The sequence below is a fragment of the Ornithorhynchus anatinus genome, chromosome 10 (genome assembly GCF_004115215.2).
Source record: "Ornithorhynchus anatinus isolate Pmale09 chromosome 10, mOrnAna1.pri.v4, whole genome shotgun sequence".
NCBI classification, from domain to species: Eukaryota; Metazoa; Chordata; class Mammalia; order Monotremata; family Ornithorhynchidae; genus Ornithorhynchus; species Ornithorhynchus anatinus.
The window spans coordinates 6,991,895-7,015,185 of record NC_041737.1 but is presented as its reverse complement, the minus strand read 5'-3'; the positions used below and the strand labels follow the sequence as shown (position 1 = coordinate 7,015,185).

Here is a 23,291-nt window from a genome sequence, read left to right as displayed (position 1 = left end):
AATAAATACTACTGCCTGAAACAATGAATGAATGACTCTTTCAATCAGTGGCATTTATGGAGCAATTACCGTGTGCAGAGCACTGTACTAAGCCCTTGGGAGGGTACGACCCAACAGAGTTGGCAGAATCGATGGCTGCGGGGGAGCCCTAACTCCCGTTCTCGCCGAGACGAGTCTTCCAATCGACGGATCCATAGCATCCATCTATCGAGCGTCCCGGACGCGGGTCAGGCGGAAAGAGCGGCGCTCGGGGAATCTATCGGACTGGGCGCTGCACTCCGTTTTGCGGTGGTTGGCCGTCGTGGGGGAAGACCACCTCTGGTGCATTTAGCAACGTGCCTCCCCTGTCCCCCTTCCCCGACACCCTCCCACCCTGTAGCTCGTATCACCCCGCCCTCGGAACAGGACCGGGAGGGCCAAGACAGCCTGAGGAGAAGAGAGTCGCCTCAGTAGCACTAAACGCCCATCTCTGGAATACATTTTTGGCCCTCGAGTCTCAGGACTCCAGTCTCAGGGAAGCAGTGTTGCCCAGTGGATAGAGCACGGGCCTGGGTTCTAATCCCCACTCCGTCCCGAATCTGCTGTTTGATCTCGGGAGAGTCACTTCACTTCTCTGGGCATCAGCTACCTCATCGGTAAAATGGGGGATTAAGAGTGTGAGCCCCACATGGGACACGGACTGCGTCCGACCCGGTAAACTCGTATCTACCCCAGGGCTTAGAACAGCGCTTGGCACGTAGCAAGCACTTTAGTACCATAATTATAATCACTAGGACCGAGAGGCTCGTCCGTCATCCCTGATGGGAGATTTCATCATCTGCTGAGGGCGGACAGTCAGTCGATCGTATTTATTGAACGTCTGTGGTGGGCCGAGCACTGTAGTAAGCACTCGGGGGAGGACAATACGACAATATAACAGACACGTTCCCTGTCCACAATGAACTTACGGTCCGGGGGGGACGGACGGACAAGAATATAGATAAATAAAAGGACGGATATGACATATTTCCCCCCGGGAGGGGGGATGAATACAGAGAGCAAGTCATGGTGATGTAGAAGGAAGAGAGAGGGGAGGAAAGGAGGTCTTAGTCAGGGAAAGCCTCTTGGAGGAGACGGTTCTTCAAAAAGACTTAGAGTCTGGGGGATCTGAGGAGGGAGGGCGTTTCAGGCCAGAGGCAGGACGTGGGCGAGAGGCTGCCGACGAGATAGATGAGATCGAGGTTAGCGTTAGAGGAGCAAAGTGTGTGGGCTGGGTTGTACAAGGAGAGTAGCGAGGTGAGGTAGGAGGGGGCAAGGGGATTGGGTGCCCTCCCCGAGCTGGGGAGGGTCCGGTCTTGAAGTCTTGAACGCCGTTCGTTCCGGAATCTCCCTCTTCTGGTTCCCTTTTCTCCCTCCCTCCCGAGGCGAGATAGAGAAGAGAAAGCAAAGAGAATAAGGGGGGGAGGGGGAAGGAGTGTACTAAGGTTTCTGGATCTCTGTGAAGTGGTCATCGCTCTCAATTTGGTGGGGGGTCCCTACCTCCAAGCCACCGAGCACCCCATCCCATTGGAACGGACCACCAATCGGTGGTATTTATTGAGCGTTTACTGTGCGAAGAGAACTGTACTTAGCGCTTGGGAGAGTACAATACAACAGAGGTGGCAGGCGTGTTCCCCGCCCACAGAGAGCTTAAAATCTAGAGGGGGAGACAGAAATTAATACCGATACATGACAATAATTGTGATGTGTTCGGCGCTTACTATACGTCAACCCTGTACTAAGCGCTGGGGTAGATAGAAGATAATCAGATTGGACGCAGTTCCTGTCTTGCATGAAACTCGGTCTAAGGGGGAGGGAGAACAGATATTAAGTCTCCACTTTACAGATGAAGAAACCGAGGTACAGAGAAGATAGGAGCCTTGCCCAAAGCCACACAGGAGGGAGATGGAGGAACCGGGGATTAGAATCCCCTACCCTTCTCCCCCTCCCCACCGTCAGAGGAAAGAGGACTGGTAGGTTAACTGAGCATCAAGGTGAGAAACTGAAATTCGCATAGGAAGAGGGGAAAACACTTTTGGCTTTTCTGCACATTCAGTTCCTCCCTAAAAAATCAAACTTGCTTATTCCCGGGAGGTGAGCTGAAAGGGCAGCTCTAGAGAGCAGCACGGGAATTCCCAACCCCCTCGGAAGGTGAATCTCTCAAAACCCAAGGTCGGGAGGGGAGGCGGTGGGGAGATGGTGGCGGTGGAGATGAATCCAGATGAGTACCAGTGATGCCCAGACAAGTGCATCCTAGGTACATCTGGGAGGAGGAGGAGGAGGAGGAGGAGGAGGAGAGGCAGGAGGAGGAAAAGATCTGTGTCTGGCAGAAGGGTGGGTGTGAAGGATTTCCCAAGAAAACGCCTGCAGACGCCCGGAATACTCAAAGTCGCTTCCGATTTACTGTGTGAAAACGAAATTTCTCTCTGCCTACTCTATTTTGTGGCCATCACCTCCTCCTGGACATAGGCAACCTTAGACTGTGAGCCCATTACTGGGCAGGGATTGTCTCTACCTGTTGCCGAATTGTACATTCCAAGCGCTCAGTACAGTGCTCTGCACATAGTCAGCGCTCAATAAATACTACTGAATGAATGAATGAGACAGCTGAGATTGTCTTTAAAAACAAAACTGCACATATTAGCTGGCTGAAATAAACACCTGCACAGATATATTAAGAATCACTGGGAGTTTCTAACTGGATATATATATACATACATATACATATATATATGTATATATATATATATATATTAGAAAAAACACACAAAAACCAAAAACTGGTTGGGTGAGTTTAGGCCAGCTGACCTTATAAAGCGTCTTCTCTGACAAAAGTTCTAAACTAAAACTGGCACTCCCCAAAGCTCCTTCCTTTTTCCCTTCCTTCAAACGCAGACAGGAGAGAATAAAGTTGCCGCCCCAAAAATAACTCGGCGTTTTCAACCTTGAACTATGATTTTACAGTTCGACTTTTGGGTCTGCCGGTGAGAGGAGAAGTCGAGCCGGGGACCGCAGTAGCCTCGAGAAACTCTTTCCCCTTGTGGCCCACGCGAGAGAGCCCAGACCTTGGAGTCAGAGGACCTGGGTTCTAATCCGGGCTCCGCCACTTGTCTGTTGTGTGACCTTGGGCCAGTCACTTCACATCTCCGGGCCTCAGTTTCCTCCTCTGAAGAATGGGGATTAAGACCCTGAGTCTTCTGTGGGACGGGCACTGTGTCCAACGTGATTATCTTGTGTCTCCCGCAACACTTAGAACAGTGCCTGGCAGTAAGCGCTTAAACACCACGATAATTACCATTATTATTATTATTATTATCCTCGGTCACCCCCGAGAAGAGCACTGCGGCTATCCGCTATCTTCCCTCCCCGCTGCAACGGTCCCCACTTCTGGCTTGCTTTTGGACTCCTCCATCCCTGCTGAGACCTAGAGTCTATTTTGCCTATTTGTACTGTGTTTTAATGCTTCATCACTCCTGTCGTGTCTGTCTCCAATCCCTTCTCCCCACTTAAACTCTTACATTTTGAGCCCCAAGAGGGAGAGGGACTGTTTCATTTCCACCGGTGCATTTCTCCCCAGCGCTCAGTCCAGTGCTCTGCACACGGTAAGCATTTAATCAGTGCTGTAGCAGTACTATCCGATAATCACAGGGAAGCAGTGTGGCTCAGTGGAAAGAGCCCCGGCTTGGGAGTCAGAGGTCATGGGTTCCAATCCCGGCTCTGCCACTTGTCAGCAGGCTGACTGTGGGCAAGTCACTTCACTTTTCTGGGCCTCAGTTACCTCATCTGTAAAATGGGGATGAAGACTGTGAGCCTCACGTGGGACGACCTGATGACCCTGTATCTACCCCAGCGCTTAGAACAGTGCTCTGCACATAGTAAGCGCTTAAACACCAACATTATTACTACTCTCCCCCACTTCAGAGTCTTAATGAAGCCACATCTCTTCCAAAAGCCACATCTCTTCCCTTCGTTAGGGAAGCCCTCATTTCCTCTCCCACACCCTCCTGCATCACCCTTTCACTTGGATTTGCTCTCTTTCTTTACCCCTCCCTCAAATTTATTTCTATTAATGTCTCTCTCCCCCTCTAGACTGTCAGCTTGTTGTGGGCAGGGTACCCGACTCGGTGAAACTGAACTCTCCCAAGCATTTAGCCTGGTGATCAGGGAGAGGACGACATAACAACATAACAGACACATTCCCTGCCCACGGTGGGCATATATTCTAGAGGGGGAGAGAAACATTAATATAAATAAAATCACAGATATGGACATTAGTTCAGCACAGCTGGGAGGGGGGATGAATAAAGGGAGCAATATGACTGATTGATGGATTGATTTAATCTATCTCTACTAATAATGTTGGTATTTGTTAAGCGCTTACTATGTGCAGAGCACTGTTCTAAGCGCTGGGATAAACACAGGGGAATCAGGTTGTCCCACGTGGGGCTCACAGTCTTAATCCCCATTTTACAGATGAGGGAACTGAGGCACAGAGAAGTTAAGTGACTTGCCCACAGTCACACAGCTGACAAGTGGCAGAGCTGGGATTCGAACTCATGAGCCCTGACTCCAAAGCCCGTGCTCTTTCCACTGCGCCACGCTGCTTCTCAACTATTCTGCTACTACTATTGTCACTAGTTCCAGACCGAAGCTCACTGTGGGCAGGGAACTGGTCTCTTTAATAATGTGGTATTTATCGTTGTACCGTACCCTCCCAAGCGCTTAGTACAGTGCCCCGTGCACAGTGAGCGCTCGATAAGTACGACTGACCGCTCGACTCTTCTCCGAGGAGGCAGAGACTAACCGAGTCCGGTGGTGTCGCGGAAAGAAGGAGCACTGTTCCGTCCGGAAGACGAACTGGACTGGATGCCCGACCTGTCTCGACGCCCGGGGAAGGTTTCAGCCACAAAGCCACCAATCCTTCGCTCTGGAGTTCCTAACCATGGCCGCCAGACAGGGCCACCCTCAATGGCCGCTAACGGCTCTCCTTTTCCCCCACTTACACCAGCTGGTGACCCTGCACTGTACTAAACACTCGGGACAGAATCGGTAGGCATCACGCCTGTCCTCAAGTAACTTACAACGTGATGCGGGGGGGAGAGAGATGGACACTAAAATACATTACAAGTAGGGGGAAGCAATGGAGTTTAAAGGTGGGGGCCAAAGGGTTGTGGCCGGGGCGAGTACCAAGTTCTCAGGTGATCCGGAAGGCCCGAAGCGCCAGCAGAAGGGGAAATAGGGTGGGGAGACCAGAGGTGAATCATTCATTTATTCAATAGTATTTATTGAGCACTTACTCTGTGCAGAGCACTGTACTGAGCGCTTGGAATGTACAATTCGGCAACAGATAGAGACCATCCCTGCCCAATGACGTGCTCGCGGTCTAATCAGAAAAGGCCTCCCGGAGGAGAGGCGTTTTCCGAAGGGCCACGGGGAGAGCGGTGACCTGCCAGGCGCCAAGGGGGAGAAGGGAAGGCTTGAGCGAGAAGAGGTTGGCGGCGAGAGACAAAGGCACGGCAGGGGGACAAGGGCGTGTTTCATTTCATCGCTACCGTTAAATATTCATCGACGCGCACAGACCATTTGAGTGCCTGGGGCCGAAATTAAGCCGCAGGAGCAAAATTCGCTCTTGGAACCGCTCACTGCTCACCCCCACTGCCACTTCCTCGGTTTCCCCGCACGGACTCCGGTACAACTGAGGTGACCGCCATGGTTTGGGGGGGGGGGCATTCTGAGCGCGGTCTGAGGGGGAGGAACCCGAGGCCCCACCATTAGCAAGTTTCCGCCCCGCCCTTTCCAATAGACCGTAAGCTCCTCGTGGGCAGGGGTCGTGCCTACCCTGCATCATATTTTGCTCTCCCAAGCGTTCGGTCCAGTGCTCTGGGCACAGCTGACACTTGAGATATGCCACTGATGATTCATTCGATCAAATTTATTGAGCACTTACTGTGTGCAAAGCACTGTACTAAGCGTTTGGGAGAGTACATTACAACAATTTAACAGACCCGTTCCCTGCCGACCTGCTCTCCTAAGCGCTCAATAAATACTATTGAATGAATGAATGAATGAACTTTAACTGTGAGCCCCATGCGGGACCGGGACTGGGTCCGACCTAACTGACCTGTACCTACCCCACTGCGTAAAATAGCATTTGACGCATAATAAGCGCTTAACAAATACCACGTTAAAAAAAAGAGAGAGCGAGAGAGAAGGTTGGTGGGGTGGCTGCATCTCCATTTTTTAGCATGTGAAATTCATTCAACGTAAGATGCAAAACCAAGATCTCCCTAGCCCGTAACTCCTCTTTCCCTTCCCAGTCACGTGGGGTCAGAGGGAGAAGATTTGCTGCCAATCCATTCGGCTGGTCCGGCTTCCTATTCGTCCCGAGGAGAAGGAAAATGGAATCCGATCCTTCCCCTCGGTAGTATTCATTCAACCGTATTTATTGAGCGCTTGCTTGGTGTGTGCAGCACTGCACTAAGTGCTTGGAAGAGTACGAAACAATAATAAACAGACACATCCCCTTGCCCATGGCAAACTAAAATGTAAAATCTGTAAAACGGGGATTGAGACTGTGAGCCCGACGCGGGGCAGGGACTATGCCCAACCCCATCTGCTTGTATCCACCCCAGCGCTTAATCCAGTGCCTGGCACATAGGAAGCGCTTAACAAATATCATTATTGTGATCATTAATTATTATAACACTGGTAGTGGCATTTACTGGACACGGAAAAACCGAGAAGTGACATATCACCCACCCACAAGGAGCTTACGTTCTAAAAGGGGAAGACTGACGGATAAACAAATCAAAAGGAGAACCGTGGGGTTCCCAGATCGAAAACCAAAGAGGTGCTGAATTTCCATCGCGTAGAGTGCAGGTGTGTATTTCTTTTTCCAAAGCCCCCCAACCCCACCTCCAATATTCCCGAGCCTGGGGAAGAGGCAGCAGTGTTTTTCCCGAGAAACACTTCCTGTTCTCGGAGAGAGCTTCCTCTGTCCCTGCTGCTACCTTTCCGGTTATACCAGCGGACACGCCGAGGAAAACAATAAGAGTCTGAAGCCTCACGCAAACCGAGCTCTTGTGTTTATCTCCTTGAGTCCGTCTATTTAGGCGGCCTTTATTCGTCCTACGATGCACGGCGGGAGCGCGACCTAATGGAAACCGCGCAGATCTGGGAGTGGGGAGATCTGGGTCCCAATCCCGGCTCCGTCGCTCGCCTACCGTATGTCCTTGGTCAAGTCACTTAACTTCTCTGGATCTCCGTTTCCTCGCCTGCAAAATGGGGATAAAATGCCTCTCGCGACTTCTCCGGTCTGCTGTGAGGACAGAACGAGATAAACGACGCGATAATGCTTTGGAAAAATAAGAGCGCCGTTCAAAAAAGGGAAGGTGTTATTAAAATGGCACTATGCGGTTCGGAGAGAACACCGTTGGGAGTTAGAGAAGCACATTTCTGTTACCGATTTGTACATTCCAAGCGCTTAGTACAGTGCTCTGCACAGAGTAAGCGCTCAACAAATATTATTGAATGAATGCATGAATGAATATCGGTCGGGACGCGGTAGGACGTGGTATCAGAAGGAACGGTTGTGCGCCTGAAGGAAACCCACCTAGGCCCGAGTTCAATCATATGATCCTTCGTGAGAGAGAACCGAACCAATCACTCAGTGGTATTTACTGTGGGCTTACTGCATGTGCAGAGCACTGCACTAAGCGACTGGAAGAGTACACAACAACAGGATGTCGGGCCCAGCAGAGAGGGTCACTATCCCCTTGTGTGACCTCTGCCATCTCATTAACATCTTCGGGCCCCAGTTCCCTCGAAGTCAGGGGTTCTAATCCCACTTATCAGCTGTGTGACTTTGGGCAAGTCGCTTAACTACGTGGCTCAGGGGAAAGAGCACGGGCTTTGGAGTCAGGGCTCATGAGTTCGAACCCCAGCTCTGCCACTTGTCGGCTGTGTGACTGTGGGCGAGTCACTTAACTTCTCCGTGCCTCAGTTCCCTCATCTGTAAAATGGGGACCAAGACTGCGAACCCCACGTGGGACAACCTGATTACCTTCAATCTACCCCAGCGCAAAGGAGAGTGCTTGGCACACAGTAAGCGCCTAACAAATACCATCATCATCATTATTATTATTATTATTATTCTACCTCCTACTTACTGTGAGCTCCATCTGGGACAGAGACTGCTTTCAACCTGATTATCCTGCATCTACCCCAACTCTTAGTACGGTGCTTGCTGAGAAGCAGGATAGCCTCATAGATAGAGCATGGGCCTGGGAGTCAGGAGGACCGGGTTCTAATCCTGCCTCTGCCACTTGTCTGCTGGGTGACCTTGGGCAATTCACTTCACTTTTCTGGGCCTCAGTTATCTCACCTGAAAAGCAGGGATTAAGATGGTGAGCCCCACGTGGGACAGGGACCGTGTCCAATCTGATTAGCTTGTCTCTACCTTAGCATTTAGTGTAAATACCTTGAAAAAAAATTATATATATAATAAGTGCTTAACGAATAGCACAATTATTATTATTATTATTCTTAAGGAGCATGAGGGGAGTCCAGGCAAACATCTGGTTTCCTCCCAACCTATTGAGTTCCGTCATCGGTCACCTTATTCCGCTTCCAGGGACAAAGTTGTAAAACCCCTCCCTCCTCAGGGCGGCGGTCAATCAACACTCTGGCATGGGCTTTTAGGTTTTCCTAGGAAGGAATATCACCAGCCTCCTCCGGGTCTATTGGTTAATCAAAGATATTTATTGAGCACTTACTACATAGAGAGCGCTCACAGTGAGCTTACAGTCTAGTCAGAAACAGAGAGAGAGAGACTGACTCTCTCTAAGGGCAAAGAGAAACTCCCTAAAGGTTTCCTTGTCGAGTCGGTGAGTCACTTCTAGATCCCTACAGTTGCTGGATTTACTTTGTGGGCTGGTTTAGAGCTAAGGAGGTTGATGAGCAGCGAAAATGAACTCCCCAGAACCAAACCACCCTTGACCTGCAGCGTTCTGTCCCTTAGATGGCCACTGGCAGTCTCTAGACTGAAAGCTCCTCGTGGGAAGGGAACGTGTCGACCAAATCGGTTATATTGCATTTTCCCAAGTGCTCAGTACAGTGCTCGGCATATAATAAGCGCTCAATAAATCCACCTCGCTCTTCCTCCAGGGGAATATATCGAGCGCTTACCTTGTGCAGCCTACTGGACTAAGCGCTTGGGAGAGTGTAAGATACTCAGAGTTGGTGGACGCGGTTCCCTGCCCTCGAGGAGCTTACAATCTAGAAGGGGAGACAGAAGTGAATATAAATGAATAATGGATAAACACCTTTGTGTGCTCTTTGCCTTGGGCTGCCTCCTCGCCCACCTGCTGGCTCATCACCTTTGCCCGTGGCCCTTTACACCCCACCCGCCTGTGCGTGGCACTCGACACCCCAGAGGCAAGACGGTGGGCTGAGACAAGAGCATAAATGTCGCTAGTGTAAACTCTTCGAGGGCAGGGACCTGTCTTCTTATCTAGTGTACTCAACCAATACCGACAATAATAATGGCCGTATTTCTTCAGTGCTTACTACTTACCCAGCCCTTGGGTACCTGCCAGATAATCGGATCGGACTCGGTCCCTGTCCCACACAAGCTCACGGTGCAGGTACACGGTACTTTTAAAATGGAGATTATAAGAGTCGGTACAGCTAAATAATCTCCATTTCAAAAGTCGAGGGAACCGAGGCACAGAGAAGTGAAGCGACTTGCTCAAAGTTACACAGCCGGCAATTGGCAGAGTTCAATTCAGTCGTATTTATTGAGGGCTCACCGTGGGCAGAACACAGTGCTCGGGAAAGTACAACGGAACAATGTAACAGATTCTCTGCCCACAAGGAGCTTACAGTCTAGAGGGGAGACAGACATTAATATAATAATGACGGTATTTGTTAAGCGCTTACTGTGTGCCCAGCACCGTTCATAAATAAGTACTTCCCTGTGCTAAGCCACCTACGCTTCCTCACCAGTAACTCAGTACCCGGCGAAGAGGGGATTCCTTGGGCGTTCATCTGGTCTCAGAGCCGCTCTCCCCAGCGGAGGCGTCTACACCACGGCACGAGGGTTCCGTGGTTTTTTTTGAGCTGGGACACCCAGGTCTTGAACGGGACCTGAGAATCTTCCCACGGGGCTAGAGTAGCCCCAAAATGGGGGGCTTTCTGTGCTCCTGCGAGCTCGTGAAGCTTCCCCCTTCCTCCGCCCCTTCTCCCCACTCGAGTTTGCAATGTACCGATAGACTGTAAACTCACGGTGGGCAGGGAACGTGTCTATTTCTGCCGTATTGTACTCTCCCAAGCGCTCAGTACGTTGTTCTGCACATGGTAACCCCTCAGGAAATACCACTGGGTGACTGACTGACTTTCCTAATGAATAAACTGCATAAGATTGAATAAATGATGTTCTTAATCCAGACTCTATAAACTCCTTCTCGTCTGTAAAATTCCTGGGGGAAGGGACTGTCTAGCAGGGTCTATCCCCACTCTCCTGAATTCGCACAGTGCTGTGCACACAGTGAGTCCTCAATAAATACACTGATTGACTCTGCGTGGAAGTGAGAGGAAACACCTCGATCCCACTCACCCACTCCTGACCCATTAAAATAAATCTAAAAAGATTATTGGAGCTGGGAAAGTGAGGTAGCTGGGTGGGGGTGGAGGGGAAGGGCACCAGAAAAATCAAGAGATTCCAGGAAAAGATATCTGATCTCGGGTTTCTTCCCACTCTTTCTTCAAAGCAATACATGTGTCTCTTATTCCAGAGCCTATAAAGGAAGACGACTTCCAGGCCTGCTGGGCGGCCCATTGTCTCCTTTCTATTTACCCAGCACAGATCCCCAAATCCCTCAGTTTAACCATTCCCACCCCCGAGAGCTGCATCTGGCCTCAGAACCAAATTCCACCTCAATCCACGGTATTTACTGAACGCCTACGTTGTGCCGGGCACTGTAGTAAACCTTGGGGAGAACTCGGTCGAGAGGGAACACCCGATCCCCACCCTCAAGGAGCGTAGAGCCCAGCCTAGCTTCAAGCTCTCGGTACAGGGCTCTTCACCTAGTAAGCGCTCAATAAATACCGCGGATTGAGAGCAGATTCGCTTCCCTCCTCGCTGCTTCTCCGGAGGAGGTGGGGGTGACGCCCTTCGTAGGTGTCGTTCCGCAGTTCGGAGCTTGAGGGTTCCACGTGGATCTTCCTGGGGACCCTGGCTCCATCTCCATCACCGGTGCTATTTATTGAGCACTTATTATAAGCAGAGCACTGTACTAAACACTTGGGGGAGTAATAATAATGATGGTATTTGTTAAGCACCTACTATGTGCCATGCTATGTGCTAAGGACTGTGCAAATCGTTTAATCAATCATATTTATTGAGTGCTTACTGTGTGCAAAGCACTGTACTAGCGCTTGGGAAAGTACGACACAACGGACACATCTGCCCACAAGGACCTCGCAGTCTAGAGGGGGAGAAAGACATTATTATATATAAATAAATAAATTACAGGTATGTACTTCTGTGCTGTGGGGTGGGAGGGAGGACGCATGAAGGGAGCAAGTCAGGGCGACGCAGAGGGAGTGGGAGAAGAGGTGGGCTTAGTCAGGGAAGGCTTTCTGGAGGAGGTGGGCCTTCGATAAGGCTCTGAAGTCGGGGAGAGCGATTATCTGTCTGATATGAGGAGGGAGGGCGTTCCAGGCCAGAGGCAGGATGTGGGCGAGAGGTCGTCGGCCAGACAGACGAGATCCAGCTACTGTGGGGAGGTGAGCATTAGGGGAACCAAGTGTGTGGGTTGGACACAGTCCCTGTCCCGCGTGGGGCTCACGTCTTAATTCCCATTTTACAGATAAGGGAACCGAGGCCTAGAGAAGTGAAGTAATTCACCCGAGGTTATACAGCAGACAAATGGCGGAGCTGGGAATGACCGCCAGGCCCGAGCTCTCTCCACTAAGTTAAGCTGCGTCACTCCAACCCCCGCGCTGAGGTCGCGAGGGGCCTCTTGACCTACCTCTCCTTGTCCGTTCTCAGACGTCTCCACCCAGGGAAGCTCCTGTACTAAGCGCTTGGGAGAGTCAAATACGACAGAGCGACAGACGAGTCCCCTGCTCACAACGGGCTTACAGTCTAGAGGCTCGGGGACAGGGAGAAGGAGAGAGAGATGAAGGGGAAGGCGAGAGATCCAAATCCATTTGTAATTAATATATTTGATTTAGAAAGACGCCGGAAATGCATTAAAGGACTCTGACCCAGTCCAAGAAGGGAGCGTTTCCAGTCTTCAAGCACAAAGATCCTCACGGCAGACCACCGGGCGTTAACGGCCGCATCGCTTGTTCCCGGGGTGCCCAGGGGACAGCCAACCAGCCTCGCCCGCGGGATTCATCGGGATTCAGGAGATTTCTTCCCTATCATTTTCCCACAGAAGGGAGAAGACCGTTTCAGAAGGCATTCCCCCTACCAAGCTTGCTGAGGGGGCTGCCACTTAAGCCCTCCCCTCGACATTACCTAATAGCAATAATAATGACCGTGGTTCTTCCTATGCTCCAAGGCGCTTGTGTACACATCTGTAATTTATCTATTTATTCATATTAATGTCTGTCTCCCCCTCCAGACTGTAAGCCCGTTGTGGGCAGGGGACAGGAGACCAAGTCAAGAGGTAACAAGCCAACATGAATTTCTTCCCACCAAAGGAAGAGTTGCATTTTTACCCCACCAGGCTCCGCAACTGCAGGCGTCGGCAGTGAACTCGACAGCCAGGGAAGGTTCGGGAGGAAGTTGGACAAGGGGGAGGGGAGGACGACAAACCCATCTTTATTCTCTTAGTCCCGGTGAGGGGATGAGCCGAGCAGCTGTTCTTTCTCCCGGCCGGATGGAGTCCGGCCCTTTTCCGACACTATTTTTCAGGAGGCAAACAGAGAGGGAGAGGAGGAGGAGGGGCATCGCCTCCCGCCTGGAACCACCGGGTCTCTGAATAGTGTCCCTGAACGCTCCTCGTGGGCAGGGAAAGCGTCTACCAACTCTACTGTGCCCTCCCGAGCGCTTAGTGCAGTGCTTTGCACACGGTAAGCGTCCGGGCTTGGGAGTCAGAGGTCATGGGGTCTAATCCCGGCTCCGCCACTCGTCAGCTGTGTGACGTCGGGCAAGTCGCTTAACTTCTCCGTGCCTCCGTTCCCTCATCTGTAAAATGGGGATGAAGGCTGTGAGCCCCAAGTGGCACAACCTGGTTACCCTGTATCTACCCACGCGCTTAGAACAGTGCTTGGCACACAGTAAGTACTTAACAAATACCAACATTAAGTACCACTGATTGATTGATTGATCTCCGATGACTTCACCAGGCAGACTAACACCACCCTCTGCCCTGCCGCCTCCGTCCTCTGACCTCTTCAAACCTCCCCTCATCACCGCTTTTCCAATTCTTTCCCCCTTCCCTTTTTCCCTTCCCTTGTCACTGCCCGAACCACCGGATCAAGGACCATAAAGGAGGCCAGAGCTATAAGGTCAAAAGCGACCGGAAGGCTCCCTGTGGGCAGAGAATGTGTCTACCACTCTGTTCTCCTGTCCTCTCCCAAGCTCCTACTACAGCGCTCTGCACGCGATAAGCGCCCAATAAATACCACTGATTAATTCGAGAAGAAACGGTGCCAGGTGGAAAAGAGAGACCGGGCCGTTGATCTTGCTGGGAGCCATGGAAAATGTGCAGGGAAAATTCTTCCGAAAAGATTCTCTCTGTCTGGATTCAAGTTTCTCGTCCTGGGAAGCTTCCGGTCGGTCAGTGGTATTTATTGAGAGCTTACTGTGTGCAGAACGCTGCACTCAGTGCTTGGGAGAGTACGACAGAACGATAAACACATTCCCCGCCCGTCACGAGCTTACGGTCTAGAGGGGGAGACCGACGCTCCAGGGCCCAGAAGCGAGACAGATGGACGGTGCCCCAAACACCGGTTGGGATGCCTATCCTCACGGTTACAGTGCTCACCTCCAAACTGCCTACTCGCCTCAGGGCCGAAACCTCCCCGTCCCTGGTTTGGACAAATCCCAAATTCCCTGTGAGCGGGAAACGTGTCTACCAACCCTGTAATATTGTATCTCCCAAGCGTTTATTACAGCGCTCTGCATACGGTAAGCGCTCCGTAAATACAACTGACCGATCGATGGATTCTCCTCAGGGTGCTCCACCGAGCCTGCAGCAATACGTGGAATTAACTCCGTGATTTGTTTCTAAAGTTTTTCTGGCCCGAGAAGTCAAATATTAGAGAGGCACCGGCAATGGCCGCCACGCGCTACGATAAAAGGCACGCTCCGGTCATCCCCTTCCACCGTCCCCGTCTTCTGGTGAAAAATGCAAAACCGGAAAACAGCCTCAGACAGGCCACTGGGTATTGTCAACAGCAACTTCGACCATCTGGGTCATGGGATTCTCCCAAAACCTCGGGCTGCTCGGAGGAAAGGTGACGAAAGAATAAAAACCATCCTTTCACAAACGGGGAAGACAGACACAGCGTGGCGGAGTGATTTTGGCCCAAGGTCACGAGCGAGTCAGGGCAGGCTTGGCAGAGGCGGCAGAAAATCCCCACTCCGCCCAGCCTAACCACCGCACACCCTCCAAACACGAGTGCACGCATGATGGACTCTTGGTGGTTTGGGCTGGGAAGATGAGGAAAGAGCTGTACCTCGCCCCTAATGGGGGAGTGGGCGGACATTTCTTAAGAATGATGATGATGATAATAATGAGCCCTTACAACGTGCCAGGCACTGTACTGAGCGCTAGGGTAGATGCAAGATAATCAGGTTGGACACCGTCCCAGTCCCACATGGGGCTACATGTTCTATTGTATTCATTCATTCATTCAATAGTATTTATTGAGCGCTTACTATATGCAGAGCACTGTACTAAGCGCTTGGAATGTACAAGTCGGCAACAGATAGAGACGGTCCCTGCCCTTTGACGGGCTTACGGTCTAATCGGGGGAGACGGGCAGGCAAGAGCAATGGCAATAAACAGAGTCAAGGGGAAGAACATCTCATAAAAACAATGGCAAATAAATAGAACCAGGGTGATGTACATCTCATTAAACAAAATAAACAAAATAAATAGGGTGATGAAGATATATACAGTTGAGATATATTCTCCCAAATGCTTAGTATAGTGCTTCGCACACAGTAAGAGCTCAATAAATACGACTGAATGAATCAATAAGGCTCACAGGCTTCGTTCCCATTTTACAGTTGAGGGCACTGTGGCCCAGAGAAGTCAAGTGTCTTGTCCAAGGTCACGGAGCAGAGCCGGGATTAGAACCCAGGTCCTTTTGACTCCCAGGCCCAGGCTCTATCCACTAGGCTACGCTGCTTCTTGGTCCCAGGTGGCTCTGGGGGAGATCTGGGGTTCGCCCACACTCGTTTTCAGCTCACTGGAAGGCTGGGATTCTCCCTCGGCAGGGCTGGCTGGGATCTCCTTGTGGGCAGGGCCCGCGTCTTCCAGCTCTGTTCTAGCACACTTGCAAAAGTGCTTAGTACAGTGCTCTGCACACAGTAAGCGCTCAATAAATACCGATTGATCGGCAACCGCAGCGTGGCCCAGTGCAAATGAGCCTGGGCCGGGGAGTCAGAGGACTTGGCTTCTAATCCCGGCTCTGCAGTGTGATCTCGGGCAAGTCACCTAACTTCTTTGAGCCTCAGTCTCCTCTGCTGTAAAATGGGGATTCAGTGCCTGTTCTCCCTCCTACTTAGCCAGGGAACCTTATGGGGAACAGGGATTGTGTCAGACCTAATTAACGTGCACCTACCCGAGCTCTTAGAACAATGTTTGATACAAAGCAAGCACTTAATACCATAAAATAAAATACAATAAAATAAAATAGCAGTGCTTGCAGTTTCCAAGGAGATCAAACCCAGGGTAAAAGAGGCATCCGCATAGCTGTACGTACGGATTCGGCCACAAAGCCCTCGGTGGACCTAAAGAGCCTTAGCTCCTTGTGGTTCCTTGATGAATTAGGGATGAATTAGGGCATCTTTAAGCGCCGACTATGTACTAAGCTCTGGGCTACATACAATATAATCAACTTGGACCCAGGTCCTGGCCCATCTGGGGCTCACGGTCTGTAGTAAGAAGAGCAGGGATCTTATCCCCATTCTACAGATGAAGAAAAAGAGGCACAGTGAGGGCACTCGATCGATCGATCATATTTATTGAGCGCTTACTATGCGCAGGGCACTGTACTGAGCACATGGGAGAGTACAACAGAGTTGGTAGAAACGTTCTCTACCCCACGGTGAGTTTACAGTCTATAGGGTTAAGCATCTACGCAATCGATGATATTTACTCCACCACACCCTCAGTCCGCAGCCCTCACGTCCATATCTGTAATTTAGTAATAATAATGTCTGACTCCCTCTCTAGACTAAAAGCTCTTTGTAGGCGGAGAATGCGCCTGCCAATTCTGTAATACTGTACCCTCCCGAGCAAACAGTACATCGCTCTGCCTATTGTAAGCGCTCGAGAAACAAAATCGATTGATTTATTCAGCGCATGCTGTGCGGTGAGGATTGCATCAAGTGCCCGGAAGACTAAAATACAGTGGACGAGGAGCTTACAGTCAAGCGGGGAAGGACAATAAAACAAATAAAGCACAGAAAGGGGAAGCAACTGAATATGAGGATATGTTCACCAGGGCTCCGGGGAAGGGGTGAATATCAAAGCATTAGGGGGTCCGAACACAATTAAGGGTCTCAGGAGAGACAACAGGGTGGGGAAAGAGGAGGTCAGAGCGGGAAGACCGTTTGGAGGAGATGGGATTTTAGTAACGCTAAGAAGATCTGTATAGATTTGTATATATTTTTATTTCCCTATTTATTTTGTTAATGAGATGTACATCCCCTTGATTCTATTTATTGCTATTGTTTTTTGTCTGTCTCCCCCCGATTAGACTGTAATGGGCAGGGGATCGTCTCTATCTGTTGCCGAACTGTCCGTTCCAAGCGCTCAGTCCAGTGCTCTGCACATAGTAAGCGTTCAATAAATACTATTGAATGAATGAATGAAAGATGGGGAGGGAGAGGGAGTTCCAGGGCAGAGGGAGGACGTGAGCATGGGGTGAGAGGGGAGATCGAGGCACAGTCTGAGGAGGAAAAAAGCGTGCCTGTGGCAGGGTGGGAGCTGGAGAAGAGTGAGGATCGGTGAGAGGGAAAGGGAGAGGGAAACTGCCTTAAAGGTTCTGGTTGAGGCGATGCCGGACGGGCGACCGCTGGAGGTGTCTGAGGAGCGGGGAGACGTGCGCACAGAGGTAGTCGGAAAAATCATCCGGGCAGCTGGGCGCAGCGTGGACTTGTCCAAGGTCCCACGGCAGGCCAGTGGCAGAGCTGAGACTAGAACCCAAGACCCCTGACTCCCAGGCTCTTTCTGCTAAAGCCACACACTAATTCTTGCCCCACGCGTGCTCAATAAATGCTATCACTGACCATAACAATACTGCTACTACTAATTGCGGTATTTGTTCAGTGCTTATTCCGTTCCAGGCACTGCACCACCCCCCAGCCCGCACGCTCCGCTCCTCTTCCGCCAGTCACTAACTGTACCGAGTGCTTAGTATAGTGCTCTGCACATAGTAAGCACTCAGTAAACACCACTGATTGATCGTAGACGATCCAAGAGAAAGAGCAGAGGCTTGGAAACTTTGCCCTGGGTCCAGGTTTCACTCAGAAGAGAAGCCGCGTGGTGTAGTGGATAGACCACAGGCCTGGAAGTCAGAAGATCATGGGTTCTAATCCCGGCTCCGCCGCATGTCCGCTATGTGTGTGACCTTGGGCAAGTCACTTCACTTCTCTGGGCCTCGGTTACCTCATTTGTAAGATGGGGATTAAGACCATGTGGGACCGGGACTGTGTCCAACCTGATTCCCTTGTATCTACCCCAGTGCTTAGAACAGTGTCTGGCCCAAAGTAAGTGCTTAATGAGTACCATAATTATTATTAAGAGACTGTACGCTCATTGTGGGCAGGGAAAGAGACTACTATATTGTTGTGTTGTACCCTCCCAAGTGCTAGGTACGTGCCCTGCACATAGTAAGCACTCCGTAAGTAGATTGTTTGACTGATTGAAGAGAAAAGGCCAGTTTGGCTTCTTCTCCCACCTCACCCTAGCCCCCCTAACTGGTAGTTTCTTTCATTCATTAATTCAATCGCGCTTACTGAGTGCAGAGCACTGTGCTAAGTGCTTGAAAAATACAATTCAGTTTCTGTCTCTCCAGACTCTGTGTGGGGCCTCTGGATTGTTTGCTCCGCCGCTGTGGAGCTCTGGCAGGTCGGACGAACCGAGATTTCTGGATCTGGTTTTCGGAAGGGTGGTTGGGGTTTAATAAAAATAAACAAGGCATGAAAAAGTGAATTTGTTTCTTTTAACCCCACAGTGAAGCACTTGCAGGGGCCATAAAAAAAAAATTCCTGAGGCTACTTGTGCCCCTGGCCAGGACCTCTAGAAGTGCCTGCCATTAAGGGACAATTTACAGCTAAATTTACTGATAAAGGGGTAAATGAAGGTCCCCTGGTTTTCTGTTACTACTGAAGATGTCTCTGGAGGGAGTAACAAGCTCAGTACCTCACCTTTGTAAAACACTTAAAAACCAAGAAGCCAAAAGCAACAAAACTCCACCACAGACTTATCCCTGAGAGACAGCAATATTGCTATTCATTCGCTTTTCATTGGAGAAGCAGCCTCGTGATAAGAGCCCAGGCCTGGAAGACAGAGGACCTGGGTTCTAATCCCAAGTCCATCGCTTGCTTGCTGTGGGGGACCTTGGGCAAGTCATTTCATTTCTCTGTGCTTCAGTTACCTTTTCTGGATTGTGAGCCCAATGTGGGGCCAGGACTGTGTCTTGGATCTACCCCGGCACATAAAACAGTGCTTCATATACATGTATATATATATATATATATATATATATATATATATATATATATACACATAGATAGATAGTAAGTAGATAGTAAGTACTTAACAAATACCACTGAAAAAAATAGCGGAAAGAAGAATTCTGCCCTAAATATTTATTTTCCCTTACTCAAAAAAGATAACCGTTGCTCACAATAACATTTACTGTTCTCCTAATAAAGACGTCCTCCTTCCTGGCCCTCCCCTGACACAAAGATATGAACACACACTCACACACACCTCCTCCCGCAACGGAACCCTCTAGACAACTAAGGTCTCCCCCCAAAAACTGAAACTTCCCAGATCAAAAGGTCGAGCAGAAAATTCAAAGCTTCACTGGAGAAAGACAAAAGGATCACGGTCAAAACATGTCATTTTTCTCCCAAGCACGTCTCCTTTCCGAAATAAATCTTTCTGACAAGCTCTGCCCCACATGAATGAAATGGTTTGCATATTCCAATGCTCGTCCAAAAGCAAGAATTCCAATTCAACGTGGAACCGAAGTTCTTTTCAGAAAGTGCCTTGTAGATAAAACTATAAAACTTGCTACTTGTAGATAAAACAGCGACCATGAAGACACTCAAATTGTTTATTCTTTCCCAAACTATTCCTTCACCAGAAATATCTGGGAGCCTCATCAAAGTTTCTGGGGGTTTTTCCCCAAATATTTTACCTGTCATTGCCTCTGATGAAAAAAAATATCATAACCAAGCCTCACTGAAACTAAACAGAATCAATGGAGCAGACTTTCAAACAACTAAAGCAATTAAATTCCATACGACAGGGAGTTCTACTATAAGGGTTGTTGTGATTATTATTATTATGGTACTTGTTAGTCAAGCACTTCCTATGTGCTTCTTCTAAGCACTGGGATAGATTCAAATTGCTCCACAGTCCCTGTCCCACATAGGGCTCACAGTCTTAATCCCCATTTTACAGACGAGGTAACTGAGGCCCAGAGAAGTGAAGCGACTTGCCCAAGGTCACAGAGCGGACATGTGGCAGAGCTGAGATTAGTCCCCAGATCCTTCCGAGTCCTAGGCCCATGCTCTATCCATTAAGCCACGCTGATGTTGCAGACTTCTGAACAACAAAAACAATTAAATTCCACCTAATGGAGGGAGTTCGTTAATGCGAAGGTTAGAATATTGACGAACCTGGACTCTGGGCCAGTCATATCCAGTAGCCACTGACTCAGTGGAAATGAGTGAATCAGCAGGCAGGGTCCACAGGCGTGGCTACTACGAAGGTTGGACTCTGAGACACGAGGAGTCTGAAACCCTGCTCCTCTAAGCCACGGCGCCCTACTGCTCTTTGGCATGAGAAGCAGCGTGGCTCGGTGGCAAGAGCCCGGGCTTAGGAGTCAGAGGGCGTGGGTTCGAATCCCGGCTTCACCGCCCGTCAGCCGTGTGACGCTGGGCAAGTCAGTTCACTTCTCGGTGCCTCAGTTCCCTCATCTGTAAAATGGGGTTTAAGACTGTGAGCCTCAGGTGGGACAATCTGATGACCCTGTGTCTACCCCAGCGCTTAAAACAGTGTTTGGCACACAGTAGGCATTTAACAAATAGCAACATTATTATGATTATTATTTATCACCGTCCTTGTCTTTTATGTGGTCCTTGCTTCTTCTTTCCTTACGAGTCTGTCGCCAAGACTCCCTACCTACTTGGGGATCAGGGGATTAATTTTCAGCCATGTATTTTTTCCCTGACATACAGCGCAGTGCATTCCACAGAGTAGATGCCTATTGAGAACTATCATTGTTACCATCACCGCTAATCGATATTCTAAAACACTGTTATGTCCACTACTAACGCTCTTACGGCTCATTGTTGTTTTAGTCTATTACATAACGCTGCCCTAACCAAAGAAATAGAAAGTTCTGGGAGTCAGAGGACCTGGGTTCTAATCCCAGCTCTGCCACACGCCTGCTGTGTGATCTTGGCCGAGTCACTTCACTTCTCTTTGTTCCAGTTCTCTCATCTGTAAAATGGGGATTGAGACCGTCAGTCCTATGTGGGACAGGGACTGTGTCCAACCTGATCACCTCGTATCTACCCCGGCACACAGTAGGTGCTTAACAAAATACCATTAAAGGAAAAAAAAACAACAGGAAAAAAAGCAGAGTTCGGGACGGCAAAGGAAGGAAAGGCTGGGATGGACGAGCTCAAAGACTCCGGAACAAGTTGGAAGGGGTCAAGGGGCCCCTCCTCCCCGGAGAAACAATCCCGGTTTGGGCAGACTCGAACAGACATCTGCGAAATTTTGCGTATGTCATCGCACCACGCCGCTGGCCCGGCTCATCCCACCCGACGTCCCGGTCGTCTCCCTGTCCGGGATGGGCGAGGACCGGCAGCGGGCACCCGCCCCGACGAGGCTTCCACGTCAACCTCCCTGCACCGCTGCGGGGCCGGGAAAGGGCTCCGGGGCTCTCCAGATGAGGGCCTTGGGTGGGCAGACCTGAGGGCGAGGCAAAAAGGGCAGCGCGGGGCTCAGGAAAGGTTGGCAGAGGAGGAGGAGGTGGGTGCAGGTGGACGGGCCCTCCGCCCAATCCAACCCTCCCGGGACCCGTCGCTCCCCTGGCACGTTCAAGGGGTGAGGAGGGCAGCCAGCCGGAGTCTGAGACGACATTAGCGGCCCTGGGGGTCTGCTTCCCTGCCGGATCGCTGGAACCTCATCCCAGGCGGGGGGTCTCGGAGACAGATTCATAAAAAAGAAGCAAGGACCACATAAAAGACAAAGACAGTGATAAATAATAATAATGCTGGGATTTGTTAAGCGCTTACTATGTGCCGAGCACTGTTCTAAGCACTGGGGTAATAATGCCGGTATCTGTGAAGCGCTTACTATGTGCAGAGCGCTGTTCTAAGACGCTGGGGTAGATAGATACAGGGTAATCAGGGTAATTATCCTGTATCTTCAGAAGCAGCGTGGTCTGGGAGTCGGAGGACCTGGGTTCTAATCCCGGCCCCGCCACTTACCTGTTGTGTGATCTTGGGCGAGTCGTCACTTCTCTGGGCCTCGGTTCCCTCATCTGTAAAATGGGGATGGGCTACCTGTTCCCCCTCCTGCTTGCTCTGTGAGCCCCATACGGGACCTGACTGTCCTGTACCTACCCCTCAGCTTAGTACAGACCGAGACATACAGCAAGCACTTAATACCACGATTATTATTAAACGGCGGCATTCCCCGAGCGCCTACTGTGCGCCGAGCACTGTATTACGCTCTCGGGAGAGTACGACGTAACAGAGTTGGCAGAAGCTTCCCCTGCCTACAACAAGCTTTCGGTCTGAGGGGGCGACAGACATTAATATAAATAAACTCCAGACGTGGACGTGAGCGGCGTGGGGCTGAGGGAGGGGTGAATAAAGGGAGCCGATCCAAGTGCGCCAAATCCAATGATTGTTATGAACCATTCCCCGTTCCCCTCGGCGGGCGCCCTCCATCAATTCCCTCCCACCTGGAATCTCGGCGCCGAAATCCTCCCCCGGCCCCGGCTCGGAGCACGGGTGGGCCGGGAGGAGGCGGACGGACAGACTTCGTCGGGAGCCCTCGACGGACGGACAGGAGGGAGGATTTCCCCGGTCCCGTCCACCGTTCCGTGGTGGGGGACCCGGCATTGGTGCTCAGCGACCCCCCTCAGATGCGCCATCCCATTCCCAAGCCACTTAAACCAAGGGTCGGCAAAATTTATACAGGGGAAGAAAACAAAAATGGCATGTGGGTGTGAAAAACCATAGCCGCAGGGAGCGTCTTAAACAAAGGCCTGCTTCAGAATCCCGAACTTAAAGCCAACCCACCAGGGCGCAGCCAGACAAACGATCCTTCAAGGAGCACGAGAGGGAAGTCACGCCATTTATCCACGGGGGCCGAGAGCCGCCGGGAGCCAGAGCCCGAGGAGCCCCGAAACCCGCCAGGACAGTTTTCAGGCCCGACCGTTTCTCTTTCGAGTTTCTGGCTTTGGGCCGGACGATAGATAGCTAATTTCAAAAGGGTTTGCCCTATCTTTTACCGAATTCCACAAGGAAATGACGAAGGATCGGGCGGGGGGAAGGGTGTGAAGATAAAAAGAAAAAATTAAAATTAAAACACCTCTTTCCTCAGCCATTCCTCACAGACCTGCTTCAAGTTTTGTGAAATAGCTGACTGCACTCATTTATGCTCCCCAAGCAGCCCAACTCTAAGGCAAGGGAAGCATAAATGCCTGCCCCCCTTTTTTTTTTTTGGTATCTCTGCATTCATTCAGTCGTATTTATTGAGCGCTTATGGTGTGCAGAGCACTGTACTAAGCGCTGGGAAATGTGTGACTGTGGGCAAGTCGCTTCA

General features: G+C 50.5%; 1 protein-coding gene across 1 annotated transcript in view; it reads right to left on the bottom strand.

Annotated features, from left to right (window-relative positions):
* MOB1B (MOB kinase activator 1B) overlaps positions 1 to 23,291 on the bottom strand; it is a 37,261-nt gene that overhangs the window by 6,508 nt on the left and 7,462 nt on the right. The gene's annotated exons all lie outside the window — the stretch shown is intronic.